The following is a 15,340-nucleotide window of genomic DNA, read 5'->3' as shown; positions in this document are numbered from 1 at the left end:
TTTTAGGTTTTGAGGTTTTTTAGGGTTTAAGGGATTAGGGGTTTATGGTTTATAGCACTTTAGTAAATCGTTTTAGTAAACACTTAAATAAAAGATACAAAGCACTTTTTTAAATGTTATAAAATCCTTAGGTTTTAAGGTTTGGGGTTTAGGGCTTAGGGTTTAGGGTTTATAAGACCTTAGTAAATGATTTTAGGGTTTATCCTTTAGGCTTTAAGTATTAGGATATATGGTTTGGGGTTTGGGTTTTAGGGTTTAGGTTTTATAACACATTAATAATAATTTTAATAAACACTTAAATAAAAGCTACAAAACACTTTCTAAAATGTTATAAAATTATTAGTGTTTAGGGTTTACCATTTGGGGTTTACGGTTTGAGATGTAGGGTTTCAGGTTTAGGGTTTACGTTTTAGGGTTTATAATGCTCAAGTTACAAAAGGCTTCTTAGAATATTAGAAAAAAATTAGCATTTAGTGTTTAGGGTTTAGGATTTATAACACTTTAGTAAATTCTTTTAATAAACACTTAAATAAAAGTTAAAAATTATTTCTAAAATGTTATAAAATGATTAGGGTTTAGGTTTTAGGATTTGGGGGTTTAGGGTTTAGCATTTCAGGTTGATGGTTTAAGGTTTATAACACTTTAGTAAGTTCTTTTAATAAACACTTAAATAAAAGTTACAAAAAACTTTTTAAAATGTTGTAAAATGCTTAGGGTTTAGGTTTTAGGATTTATAACACTTTACTAAATGTTTTTAATAAACACCTAAATAAAATTTTTAAAACACTTTTTAAAATGTTATAAAATACATAGGGCTTAGGTTTTAGGGTATCAGGTGTAGTGTTTGGGGCTTAGGGTTTAGGTTTAATAACACTTTAGTAAATTATTTTAATAAACACTTAAATATAAGCTACAAAATGATCTTTAAAATGTATTAAAATCATTAAGGTTTAGGGTATAGCATTTAGGGTTTTGGGTTTAGGATTTAGGGTTTTGGGTTTAGGATTTAGGGTTTTGGGTTTAGGGTTTATAAAACTTTAGAAAACTATTTTAATAAACACTTAAATGAAATTTACAAAATGCTTTTCAAAATGTTATTATGGTTTAGGGTTAAGTCTTTACGGGTTTAGGCTTTAGGGTTTAGGCTTTTGGGTTTAAGCTTGCGGGTTTCAGGTTTAGAGTTTAGGCTTTAGGGTTTATAACACTTGAGTAAATTCTTTTATTAAACACTTAAATAAAAGTTACATATGGCTATTTAAAATGTTATAAAATGCTTAGTGTTTATGATTTAGACTTAAGGGTTTGAGGTTTATTTTTTGGGGTTTAGGGTTTAGGATTTAGGGTTTTGAATTTAGGGTTTATAACACTTTCATAAAAGCTTTTAATAAACACTTAAATGAAATTTACAAAATGATTTTTTAAATGTTATAAAATGCTTAGCATTTATGGTTTAGAGTTTAGGGTTTTGGGCTTTAAGGTTTATGGTTTAGGTTATAGTGTTTAAGGTTTATAAAAATGCTTAGGGTTTAGGGTTTAGGGTTTAAGGTATAGTTTTTAAGGTTTATAACACTTTAGTAAATGCTTTTAATAAGCACTAAAATAAAAGTTACAAAACACCTTTTAAAATGTTATAAAACGATTAGGGTATACGGTTTAGGCTATAGGTTTTAGGGTTCAGGGTTTAGGCTTTAGGGTTTAGGCTTTATGGTTAATGGTTTATAACACTTTTTAAAATCTTATAAAATACTTAGGGTTTAGGGTTTACATTTTAGAGTTTAGGGTTAGGGGTTTATGGTTTAGAGTATAGGGTTTAGTGTTTATAGCACTTCAGTAAATGTTTTTAGTAAAGACTTAAATAAAAGTTACAGAACATTTTTAAAACTGTTATAAAAGGCTTAGGCTTTAGGGTTTAGGGCTTAGAATTTAGGGATTAGGATCTAGGGTTTGGGGTTTAGGGTCTAGGGTTTAGGGTTAAGCATTTATAGTTTAGGATTTAGGGATTAGGGTTTATGATTCAGGGTTTATAACACTTTATAAAATGCTTAGGGTTTAAGTTTTAAGATTTTCGGTTTAGGGTTTAGTGCTTGGGGTTTAGGGTTCTGGGTTTATAAAACCTTAGTAATTGTTTTAATAAACACTTAAAAAAGTTACAAAACATTTTTTAAAATGTTATAAAATGCTTAGGGTTTAGTGTTTAGGATTTGGGGTTTAGGGTTTATGGTTTACGGTTTTGGGTTTAGGGTTAAGGGTTTAGCGTTTAGGGTTTAGGATGTATGGATGAACCACCCTACCTTAAGGGGGTATCCGCTGCTACATATTACACATAATGGATACATCCCGTGGAGCCTCGAGGAGTTATGAAGAAAAATAAATAAAATGAAAAAGGTTTATGAAGGGTGGAAAAACAAAGGTTGGGGTATCTCATGTACCACACTTTTCTCCATCCTACACTCACGTACCCAAGTGGTCTTCCCTTATTATAGATACTCATAGAATTCTTAGGGTTTTTGGTTTATGGATTAGGGTTTGGGGTTTACAGTTTATGATTTATGGTTTATAACATTTTAGTAAATTCTTTTAATAAGCACTTAAATAAAAGCTACAAATTGTTTTTAAAATGTTATAAAATTCTTAAGCTTTATCATTTAGGGTTTAGGGTTTATAACACTTTAATTAAATTTTTTTAATATACATTTCAATAAAAGTTACAAAAAACTCTTTATAATGCTATAAACTAATTAGGTTTTAGGTTTTAGGGTTTATGTTTTAGGGATTAGGGTTTAAAGTTTATAACACTTTAGTAAATTCTTTTAATAAATACATAAAAAAAAGTTACAAAACACTTTTTAAAATGTTATGAAATGCTTCGTGTTTAGATTTAATTGTATAAGGTATAGGGTTTAGGGCTTGGGGTTTAGGGTTTATGGTTTAGGGTTTATAACACTTTAGTAAATTGTCTTAATAAGCACTTAAATAAAAGATACAAAAAACACTTTTTCAAATGTTATAAAAGACTTAGGGTTTAGAATTTAGGGTTTAGGTTTTTTGGTTTAGGGTTTATAGTTTAGTGTTTAGTTTTTATGGTTTAGGGTTTATGACACCTTAGTAAATTATTTTGATAAAAACTTAAGTAAAAGTTACAAAACTCCTTTTAAAATGCTATAAAATGCTTAGGGTTTAGGTTTTAGGGTACAAGGTATAGGGTTTAGGGTTTCAGGTTTATGGTTTAGGGTTTAGGGTTTAGGGTTTATAACACTTTAGTAAATTGTTTTAATAAACACTTAAATAAAAGTTACAAAACATTTTTTGAAATGTTATAAAGGCCTTAGGGTTTAGCGTTTAGGGTTTTGGTTTTTCAGTTTAGGGTTTATAGTTTATGGTTTAGTTTTTGTGGATTAGGGTTTATAGAACCTTAGTAAATTAATTTGATAATAACTTAAGTAAAAGTTACAAAACTCTTTCTAGAATGCTATAAAATTCTTAGGGTTTATGGTCTATAATACTTTAGTAAATCCTTATAATAAGCACTTGAATAAAAGTTAAAAAATATTTTTTAAAATGTTATAAATTTCTTAAGCTTTAGGGTTAAGTCTCTAGGGTTCAAAATACTTTAGTAAATCCTCTTAATAAGCACTTAAATAAAAGTTAGAGAATTTTCTAAGATGTTATAAAATGCTTAAGGTTTAGAGTTTATGGTTTATGGTTTGGGGTTTGGTGTTTAGAGTTTAGGGTTTAGGGATTATAACACTTTAGTCAATGCTTTTAAGAAACACTTCAATATAAGATACAATATGTTTCTGAAGATGTTATAAAATTATTAGGGTTTAGCGTTTAGGATTTAGGGTTTAGGGTTCAAAGTTCAGGGTTTAGTGTTTAGGGTGTGAGGTTTAGAGTTTAGTTTTTAGGGTTTTTGGTTTACAGTTTATGATTTTTAAAATGTTAAATGATGAGGGTTTAGGGTTTAGTGTTCACGGTTTGGGGTTTATGGTTTAAGATTTTTCGTTTAGTGTTTAAGGTTTAGCTCTTAGGGTTTGGAGATTGGAGGTTAGGGTTTAGGGTTTATTAGACTTTAGTAAATTTTTTTAATAAACACTTAAATAAGAGTTTCAAAATACTTTTTAAAATGTTATAAAATGGTTAGGGTCTAGGGTTTAGGTTTTGGGATTTAAGGTTTAGGGTGTAAGGCCTGGGGTTTGGGTTTAGGTTTAGGGTCTATAATAATTTAGTAAATTCTTTTAATAAACACTTAAATAAAAGTTACAAAACAATTTTAAAATGTTATAAAATTGTTAGGGTCTAGGGTTTAGGGTTTAGGGTTTAGTGTTTGGGGTTTGGGGTTTAGGGTTTGGGGTTTGGGGTTTACATTTTAGGGTTTACGTTTTGAGGTTTAGGGTTTATGTTTTTGTATTTAGGGTTTATGGCTTTGTGTTTATTATTTAGGGCTTATAACACTTTAGTAAATTAATTTAATAAAAACTTAAATAAATGTTACAAAATTCTTCTTAAACTGTTATAAAATTTTATAAAATTCTTAGGCTTTATGGTTTAGTGTTTAGGGCTTGGGGTTTAGGGTTTAGGGTTTAGATTTTGGGGTTTAGGTTTTAGAGTGTATGGTTTAAGGTTTAGAATAATTTAGTAAATTCTTTTAATAAAATCTTAAATAAAAGTTACAAAATGCTTTTAAAAATGTTATAAAATGCTTAGGGTTTAAGATTTAGTTTATAGGGTTTAGGGTTTATTTTTTAGGGTTTACAGTTTAGGCTTTATGGTTTAGGGCTTATAAAAATTTATTAAGTTCTTTTATTAAACACTTAAAAAATGTTACAAAACACTTCTTAAAATGTTAAAAAATGATTAGGGTTTAGGGTTTAGGGTTTATGTTTCATAACACCTTAGGCATAAATCTTAAAAATTGGAGGTCCCGTCCTCATCCCCCACATCCACAAGCTTTTCAAAATTGGAGGTCCCGTCCTCATCCCCCACATCCACAAGCTTTTCAATCAAGCGGTCAAGCAAGGGTTCCCTAAACCTTGGACTGAGAGCCTGATTATCCCTATTTTTAAAAGTGGGGATACAAATAACCCCTCTAATTATCGAACAATTATGATCAGCCCTCTCTTAGCCAAGTTATATGGTAGTATTTTGGAAAAGAAGTTAAGCATATGGCTTGAAAGTGAAGGTAAGCAGGCTAAAGGTCAAGCAGGTTTCAGAAGGCATCACTCAACAATAGACTACCTTGTTACACTTAGGATCATTGCAGAGGAATGTCGTAATGATAAATCCAATTTATTTTGTTGCTTTGTGGACTTTAGAAAGGATTTCGATACGGTTCCTAGATACAACCTTTGGAATAGATTAGAAGAGCTAAAGGTTCCTCTTGAGTTGAGAGCTGCTGCTATAAGGTTATATGAGAATGTAATTGCCAAGCTAAAGAGCAATGGGGGGTGGTCGAAAGATATTAAGTGTAACATCAGATTTAAAGAAGGTTTCCCCCTCTCCCCTACCCTATTTGGCATTTACATCGATAAGCTCGAAGGCTATTTAGAGGAAGCAATATGTGATGGCACAATATTAGCTAGGATAGCCGTCATCCTTCTTCTTCATGCAAACGATATTGTTCTTTGGGAAAGGTGCCCGTCTGATCTTGATAAGAAACTCAGGATTCTTAAGGATTTCTACTCTACCATGGGTATGCCTGTTACCACTGAGAAAACAAAAGTTATGATTATCAAATCTAAGAAGGACACTTACGCTAATTTTATGTATGACAATAATAACTTGGAGGAAGTGTATTCTTACAAGTACCTAGGAATTTATATTCATCACAAGCTCAACTGGAACCATAGCATTGAGAAAAGGATTAATGGGGGGTGGAAAGCTTATTTTGGTCTTGAAAATAATTGTAAAATAGCAAACCTCGTAATGCGGGATAAAAAGAAGTTCCTCTTTGAAACTTTAGTCACTACTGTTATCTTATATGGCTGTGAGGTTTGGGGTTGCAGCATCTCCAGAGAATCATGGAGAAATATTGAACAAATATAGAAGCGTTTTATAACTTATAACCTGAAAATTAAAAGTAATACACCCTATCCTATTCTCCTTATAGAAGAAGGTATTTCCCCTATTGAGAGCCTAGCTATGGTTAGGTTTCTGTTGTACAAGCACAAACTCAATAACATAGATGATCATAGACTTCCTAAGCTAGCTTTGAATTCCAGCCAAAACCACCTAAGGCTCAATCAAGGGTGGCATAAAGACACAAGGGCCTGGTTAAACTATTGGGAGATAAACGAAAATGATGCATTATAAAACATAAATAACATTAAAGATATTGTTACTTCTAAGTTCAAAGAAAAAATGTGGTGTGAGAAAGATTTAGCGGCTAAAAGAAAATTAAGTTATTGTAAGAAGGTCATCAACTCCACCCTAGAAGATCAAAAGTATCTCTCTATTTTAACTAGCTCAAAGAAGAAAATTAATATAGCAAACATTAGAACGAATTCTCATGAGCTCCATAATGAAACAGCTCATTGGGCAGTTCCTAAAATGCCATGGATGGAAAGGATCTGCCATATATGTGAGAATAGGAAAATCGAGGATGAAAACCACTTCCTCTTACAGTGCCCTGCATACAATCACATTAGATCTTAGTTTCACAATCTTTGTTACAATACTGACCTTCCTAGCCTTTTACAATGTCAAAATTATAGTGAGCTCGGGAGGCTTCTCTCCAAGCTTTTTGAGCATAGGAATAAAATCTTAAATCAAAATAAATAATTTGTTTCTTTAGGTCCGATAGACCATTGTTTGGTCTCAGCGGACGTTAAACATCACCATCATCATCATCATCATATTCTTTTAGTAAACACTTAAATCAAAGTTACAAAACTCTTGTTCAAATGTTATACAATTCTTAGGGTTTAGGGAGATGGTTTGTGGTTTACGGTTTGGGATTTATAACACTTTGATAGATTATTTTAATAAGAACATAAAAAAAGGGTTACAAAAAGCTTGCTAAAATGTTATAAAATTCTTAGGCTTTAGTGTTTAGGATTTAAAATTCTATAAAACACTCATGGTTTAGGGTTTAGGATTTTTAACACTTTAGTAAATGCTTTTAATAAACACTTAAGAAAAAGTAAGAAAACACTTGTTAAAATATTATAAAATACTTAGGCTTTAGAGATTAGTTTTTAGGGTTTAGTGTTTTGCATTTAAAATGTTATAAAATGCTTACAGTTTAGGATTTAGGGTTTATAACATTTTAGTAAATGCTTTTAACAAACACTTCAAAAAAAGTTACAAAAAGCTTGTTAAAATGTCATTGAATGCTTAGGGTTTAGCTTTAGGGTTTAAAATGTTTGAAAATGCTTAAGGGTTAGGGTTTAGGGTTCACAAGACTTTGTTAAATTCTTTTTATAAACACTTAAAAAAAGCTACAAAACACTTTTTAAAATGTTATAAAATTCTTAGTGTTTAGGGTTTAGAGTTTAGGGTTTAGGTCCTATAACACTTCAATAAATTATTTTAATAAACACTTAAAAAAGGTTACAAAAGACTTTTTAAAATGTCATAAAATTCTCACGGTTTAGGGTTTAAAATGTTATAAAATTCTTAGGGTTTAGAGTTTATAAAAATTTAGTAAATCCTTTTAATAAACACTTGGAAAAAAGTTACAAAACACTTGCTAAAAAGTTATACAATGCTTAGGGTTTAGGTTTTAGGGACACTTTAGTAAATTGTTTTAATATTTAGGGTTTAGGGTTTAGATTGGGGGTGTGGGTATTAGGGTTTAAGGTTTTTTAAGGTTTACGGCTTATGGTTTTTTAGGGTTTAGGGTTTGGGTTTTAAGGTTAAGGTTTGCGGATTAGGGGTTTAGGGTTTATAACAGTTTAGTAAATGGTTTTAGTAAACGCTTAAACAAAAGTTACAAAACACTTTTTAAAATGTTATACAATCCTTAGGTTTTAGGGTTGGGGTTTAGGCCTTAGGGTTTAGGCTTTACGTTTTGGAGTTTAAGTTTTAGAGTTTATAAGACCTTTGTAAATGATTTCAAGATTTATTCTTTAGGTTTAAGTGTCAATAAGACCTTAGTAAATGATTTTGTGGTTTATCCTTTAGGCTTTAAGTATTAGGAAATAAGGTTTGGGGTTTGGGGTTTAGGGTCTAGGTTTTATAACAATTTAGTAAATTATTTTAATAAACACTTAAATAAAAGTTACATAACTCTTTCTAAAATGTTATAAAATTCTTAGTGTTTAGGGTTTACCATTTTGGGTTTACGGTTTGGTATTTAGGGTTTCAGGTTTAGGGTTTAGGTTTTAGGGTTTAGGGTTTATGGTTTATGGTTTACAATTTATAACACTTTAGTAAATTATTTTAACAAACACTTAAATAAAAGTTTAAAATTATTTTTAAAATGATATAAAATGATTAGGGTTTATTTTTTAGGGTTAGGGGGTTTATGGTTTAGGGTTTCGGATTTATGGTTTAAGGTTTATAGCGCTTTAGTAAATGCTTTTAATGAACACTTAAATAAAAGTTACAAAACACTTCTTAAAATGTTGTAAAATGCTTAGGGTTTAGGTTTTAGTGTTTATAACACTTTAGTAAATGCTTTTAATAAACACCTAAATAAAATTTCGAAAATGCTTTTTAAAATGTTATAAAATACATAGGGTTTAGGTTTTAGGCTTGCAGGTGTAGTGTTTGGGGCTTAGGGTTTAGGTTTTATAACACTTTAGTAAATTATTTTAATAAACACTTAAATAAAAGCTACAAAACGATTTTTAAATTTTATGAAATGATTAAGGTTTAGGCTTTATGGTTTGAACAATGTAAACTTTGAAACGGGAACTGATACTGTTACCCGTTTTGTAGAGGTGGCAAAAAAGTGACCCGATTTTCAAAAGTGGTGATGCAGAATACACATGTTTTTTTTAGAACATGGTTTTTGGAACTTTAATTTTTTTCATGTGCATTAAGTTTTAGAATGGTAGTGAATGGTAGTGATTTTCATCCTGATTTTAAAAAGTGAGTATTCTGCATCACACCCTTTTTTTAAAAGACCTATTTTTTGACTTTAAATTTTCTAGTGTGTGAAATGTAAAAAATTATTTTCTAAATTTGATAGTTTTTGAAGTCGTCATTGTATTCATATTTTCTTGTTCTCTATCTTAATTTTTTTTTTTTTTTTAGTGGGGTTTTTATTGTTTCGTGTTTTTAAATTAGAAAGTCGATAGTTTGAATTTTAGATAATCTACATGTTTAGACATCCTTAATTAATTTTTCAATCCACATGAAATAATTGTTTCTAAAAAACAACATTTTTTAACAATGGACATAAAAAATAACCATTTTTAACATAAATATAACAAAAAAACTAAACGTTTTGATAATTTTTTGCTAGAATTAACATGTCAAAATCACAATTTTTATACAAAAATATTAACTAAAAATTGTCAGATAATAGTTTTTTTATGAATTACATGCCAAAAAGATAATAATAACTACTTTTTTTTTTCAAAAAATAATGATTAACTTAAAAATCAATGCAGAAATCACATATTACCAATATTGAACATATAACAACCCTAATTGAGTGTTTATTCTTCTCATAAAATGTCAAAGTCAAAACATTGCAAAGCTTGATTTACAAGCATAACTTAAATTTAATCAACAATGTCACGTAATCCAAATTCTTCGTCCTCTAGAGTTTCATCATTGTCCTCTTCCACAATATTTTCTGTTTCATTTTGCTCATTTTCCTTTTCTAATGGGTCTTTGATGTCTGCAAATCTCCCAATATATGTCTTTCCAAACATTCCATGTAATGGTGGTTGGGGTTCCTTTGCCTTTTTTGCCACACGTGATTCACTAAAGTCCCCTTTCTTCAACCCAATTTCTTGCATTGCATCTCGAAGAAATTGAAGAGCATTAATTCTTTGCTGAATGAAATTGCATTGTAATGGATCTTTCTCAATTACCGTTAGATCTAGCGAGGAGATTCGACGATTAAGGATATGTATGTAGGTCAAGCGATGTCTTCCTCCGTCGTTAGATCTAGCGAGGAGATTCGACGATTAAGGATGTGTATGTAGGTCAAGGTGAGTGTTATCCTTTGAGTTTGTTGTGCTTCATGGTGGGAATCAGTGGATTTCGGGTGGACTACATGCTCGAGGGTTATCCCCCCGTTCAGACCCAAAATCCTTTTAGAATGGTCCGTATTTCCTCATTGGGTTCGATTCTAATTTTAACGTGGTTGCAGGTTCTCGCCCCGATATGAGCCTCATCCGTCAGATCTTTGAGGGGTGATCGAACGGTGTTGAATTATGTTTGTTTTTCGAGGGTTTTGTTGTTCTGTTTGTGGGTCTATGGCTTTAAGCAGTTTGATATTTCTTTAGCCCAAAGTTCCTTGGGGACTGTTGTATTTTATGTATTTTTCTTTCCGATTTAATGAAATAGAAGTTACAACTCTTAGTTTAGCAAAACATAAAGAAAATTTGCTCAGGGGGAGTTCCAGTACAGGTACCAGTTCCCATTGGTTGGGTAGAGCATCTTTCTATTCACTGTGGTTTTACGGTAGGCCAAGTCATTTATTCATATAAGCGAATGAATGTTAAACATGTATTTTTGTTTTTTGATTTTTGTCTTTATTTTTTATGCTTGTGGTTATTCCAATGTATTAATGTTTTGTAATTTGAAAATTATGAAATCAAAAGAGGAATGTAATATTTCTTTGGGTTAGGTTAGTTATCGAGGTTAATAAACAAACTATAAGTCATTGAACCAAAGGGGAACAATCATAAACGCTAATTAATAGGCTTGAAGATTGTTGCAAGCCCTAGGTTAAGCCTACATTATCCACAGACTAAACACACATACACACACACACATATAAGTACTCTTGAAAACATAAAAAAAATGTGTAAATGAATGTGTAGATTGTTTTTAATACTAAGTGAATTTATTGTTCTAGATATTTCTATCTAACACACATAAACATAATATGTTGAATGAAGGCTTTCAAGCTATTTTTGAAAAGTATCAACTGTAACTAATATAATGTAATGAGAAAATATCAGAGTCGAAGAAAGTAATACATGAGAGCTAAGAAAAATTGAAAGAAAAACTAATTTAAAATTAGTAATATTAATAATATATGTCAAGCATACTATTATAGGATTTATCATTCACATGTGTTTCCTTCCAAGGTGTTTAATACTTAAAATGGTGAAACAAAATTTAGATGTGAGAACATAAGGGTTTTTCTTTATTTTTCTAATGAAAAATGAACAACCACCAAAGAAGATGTACAAGCAACATGCATAACATAATAGGTAACCTTTTACTATCCCTAGCAAAACATAATTAATTTTTCTTGCATCTAGTTGCCTGGGGATACCATAGTTCTCCACACAATGTACCCAGATATGATTTATAAAGCACTTGTACTATCGACAATTTGTATAGAAAACCATAAAAGGAATATACTACATAATTAAATCTCCACAGGTACATAATTAAATCTCCACAGGTCATAATTAAATTAGGACAGAATAAAGATCTACGGGATTTAAATAGGATGCTCCTCTTCTCAGCTTTTCAACATCGATTTGCTTCACAGGTCGATTCCTCGCTCTAATTCAACCATGCCAGAAATGAGGATACACCTCTCTACTCGGCTTTATTGCGCAGTCACACCACAACGCTTAATTTCAACTATAAACTCAGCTCTGATACCACGAAAGAATCATGACAAATAGAATATATTTCACACAATGGTATAGATGGTGATTAAATTAATTTAAATAGATTACATATATTTATTTCAACTCTTAATTTAACAAACTTTGACCTCTTTTGATAGCTATCAAATGTTGACGTGATTAAAGCACGACAAGATACTTTGTTCCACAATAAGCTACATGATTAACTACAGTTTATAAATACACTATATTAGATTTAAACAATTCACAAGATACATTTGCTGATACATTATTGCAACCTCCATAATATTGATACATTGTTAGAATGCAGAAATATAGTTTCAATTCGCAATTTAACATCAACTTTTAAGCTTCATGCAAAAGCTTAAAATCTTCTCGAATTACAAATAATCATTAAGACTAAGACCATCAAACATTGTATATTCGTGATAACAATGTATTGGTTAATGTCCACGCCTAAATCTGACTATCATTACCACCATCCATCTCACACCACCAATGTTCAATTTCTGGTTTCGATTCGTAGTTTAACATCAACGTTTAGGTTCTATCTAAATTCTCAAAGCCTTCTCGGATAACAAACCTTATCTCCTAGCATTTTGTTTACATAATGGGGAATGCGAGGTGCGTTTGTATTGCTAATCACACTCTAATCTTGAATGGTAATGTAAGTCGCATTGCAGAGGGGATAGCTCTTTAGCTACTGATCCGCAGGCGAAGTGGTCTTATTCATTAAATTAAAATAATGCTTACAATAGGTATTCATTAAATTAAAATAATGCTTACAATAGGTATACGACAGGCGGAGCGTCGATTCCCGGAATCGACGCTCCGCCCCTCGGGCGGGGCCGGGCGGCCGCGCCACCACGGGCTGCCCTGCCCCGCCCGAGGGGTGGAGCGTCGATTCCGGGAATCGACGCTCCGCCTGTCGTATACCTATTGTAAGCATTATTTTAATTAGCACGCAAATGTAAATCTCAATTTAATGTACAAACGTGGCAGTGCCTGTCCTATTCCTGAACTCTAGCCATATAATTCCTCAGTCGCCCTACATCTGAGACCTTCACCGGTTGCAACACCAACTTTGATGTGAAGTATGGAAGGTATATCATTTTTTTCCAAAACACAATAATAATGAATTGGAGAAACGGTTAAGTTTGTACAGTTTTTACCTCTCTTCGTCAACCTCGCGCTTCCATTCATATCATATTCTTCAGCGTCAGGTCATTTCATTAAATATTTGTACATCACAGACTTTATAACAACGTAATTGTTAATGTCAAAATCCTATCTATATAGGCCCCTCAATGTAATAATATTTGCCGGTGTCATTACCGACAGCATGCCGCAAAAGTCAAGTAAAACGTCAATCTTCCACGGTGGTCGATTGAATTTCAATTATGTTACGACCATTAAATCTCATACGACACGTTATAAATTGTTTGAATGAATATTTTGCGAAAAAGATGTAGAATTTATTCGTAGTACATTTTGACATACGTAAGAGTGGACTATACTTTTGTGCTACAGGTGGTTGTGAGAAACCCAAAGGTGACGTGTAAACATATCTCCACGTTGAAACTCAGAGCCCTCTCGCACCTCAGTGATTTCGTTTTCCCTCTCAATCATATCTATATTAATTTTCCTCCGCTTATGCCATTGCTGAGAACAGTGAGAAGCTCCGGGTTGTTCATATGTTCATCTCTCATTTTCTTTAGTATTCAACCTTTCGTTTCCTCTCATTTCAACCAAAGAGCGCATATATTTTTTCATAATAGGATCTTAAAATAATAATAGGAAATTAAAATAATGATTACAATATCTATACTATAGGCGGAGCGTCGATTCCCAGAATCGACGCTCCGCCCCTCGGGCTGAGCGGGGCGGCCCGGGAGTGGCGCGGCCGCCCCACCCCGCCCGAGGGGTGGAGCGTCGATTCCGGGAATCGACGCTCCGCCTGTCGTATACCTATTGTAAGCATTATTTTAATTTAATGAATACCTATTGTAAGCATTATTTTAATTTAATGAATAAGACCACTTCGCCTACGGATCAGTAGCTAAAGAGCTATCCCCTCTGCAATGCGACTTACATTACCATTCAAGATTAGGTGTAGTCCTTAACTTATTTTGAATTGACATTTTGTCAAATTGTGAAATGGATAAATTCTTTATCGCAATAAGAATGATTTACATGAACCTTTCGTCAATAGCTCTGCTGTTAGCTTTCTGAGTTAGACTTGGTGGTGATCAATGGGAAACTCAAGGAAGCCTGCGCAGACATTGTGCTTTGCAGCTCTGATAGCAGTGGTTTTGTAGAGCTCATGTGTGGATGCACATCCACTTGTGCCTGCTCTGTTTATTTTTGGATATTCCACTGTCGATGTGGGGAATAACAACTATCTATTCACGCTTGTCAAGTCCAACTTTCCTCCTTATGGCAGGGACTTCGACACCCACAATCCCACTGGCCGGTTCTCCGATGGAAGACTTGCCACTGATTATGTTGCTGAAACACTTGGGTTTACATCTTTCCCACCAGCATATCTGAGCTCTCAGGCTTCTGGTCGAAATCTACTAACTGGGGTGAACTTCGCTTCTAGAGCATCTGGCATTTATGACAATACAGCACAATGCTACAATGCTATATCGATGACGCAACAGCTATAGTATTTTCGACAGTACCAATCGAAAGTGGAGAGATCTGTGGGCAGAGCCAATGCTTCTTCCATTGTGTCGAAAGCTCTTTACGTCGTTAGTGCTGGCGCCAACGATTTCATACAGAATTACTACATAAGTCCTGACCTTATGAGGCAGTTCACTGTTCCACAGTTCGTGGAGTTCCTCATGCAAAAGTTCTCAGTGTTTACAAAGAGGCTGTATCAGTTGGGGGCTCGCAGAGTCGGTGTGACTTCGCTTCCTCCATTAGGGTGCCTTCCGGCTGCAATCACTCTATTTGGCCACGGTGAAAATGTCTGCGTCAACCGCTTGAACAGCGATTCTCAACACTATAACAACCGCCTCAAAGCGACAGTAAACAGCCTGGCGAAAACCCTACCAGGGATGAAAATGGTTGTATTTGACATTTATACATCGTTATATAACTTCGTTCAGCATCCTTCAGACAATGGGTTCGCAGAGGCGAGGAGAGCTTGTTGTGGGACTGGAGTTATTGAGACAGCTGTATTGTGCAACCCTAGATCAATAGGGACGTGTGCCAACGCTACGCAATACGTGTTCTGGGACAGTTTCCATCCCACCTAGGCTTCCAATGAGTTACTGGCTAGCGCGCTCATTCTTCAAGGAATCTCTTTCATTTCTTAAATCAGTCCTGGCCTCCAAACTGAGATTAGATGAATTTTAATTTCGATATAGCTGCTCTAGGTGTACGAGAACTTAAATTTACAAATATCCTATCATAAGGCAAACAGTTTGCGTTCTTTTTTTTTTCCTTTAGAACTCCATGTTTTACTATAATGCTTTTAGAATGAAATGTGATTTATTGAGCTTTTATGAGAACCAGCTTAAAATAAGAATGATTTACATAGATTTATGATGAGGCTTTTTTATTTTATAATTAAAAATTGGTTTATAGTTTAAAAAGTATGAAAA

General features: G+C 32.7%; 1 pseudogene; it reads left to right on the top strand.

Moving 5' to 3' along the window:
* The first annotated feature begins 13,981 nt into the window (after positions 1-13,981).
* On the top strand, positions 13,982-15,052 carry LOC149217000 (GDSL esterase/lipase At5g22810 pseudogene; annotated as a pseudogene).
* Positions 15,053-15,340: the final 288 nt, after the last annotated feature.

The sequence above is a fragment of the Pinus tabuliformis genome, chromosome 1_1 (assembly GCF_031772625.1).
Source record: "Pinus tabuliformis cultivar Carrire ecotype Pingquan chromosome 1_1, CPIR1, whole genome shotgun sequence".
NCBI lineage: Eukaryota > Viridiplantae > Streptophyta > Pinopsida > Pinales > Pinaceae > Pinus > Pinus tabuliformis.
The sequence above is the reverse complement of the archived record's forward strand: the minus strand, read 5'-3'. Positions and strand labels throughout refer to the sequence as shown.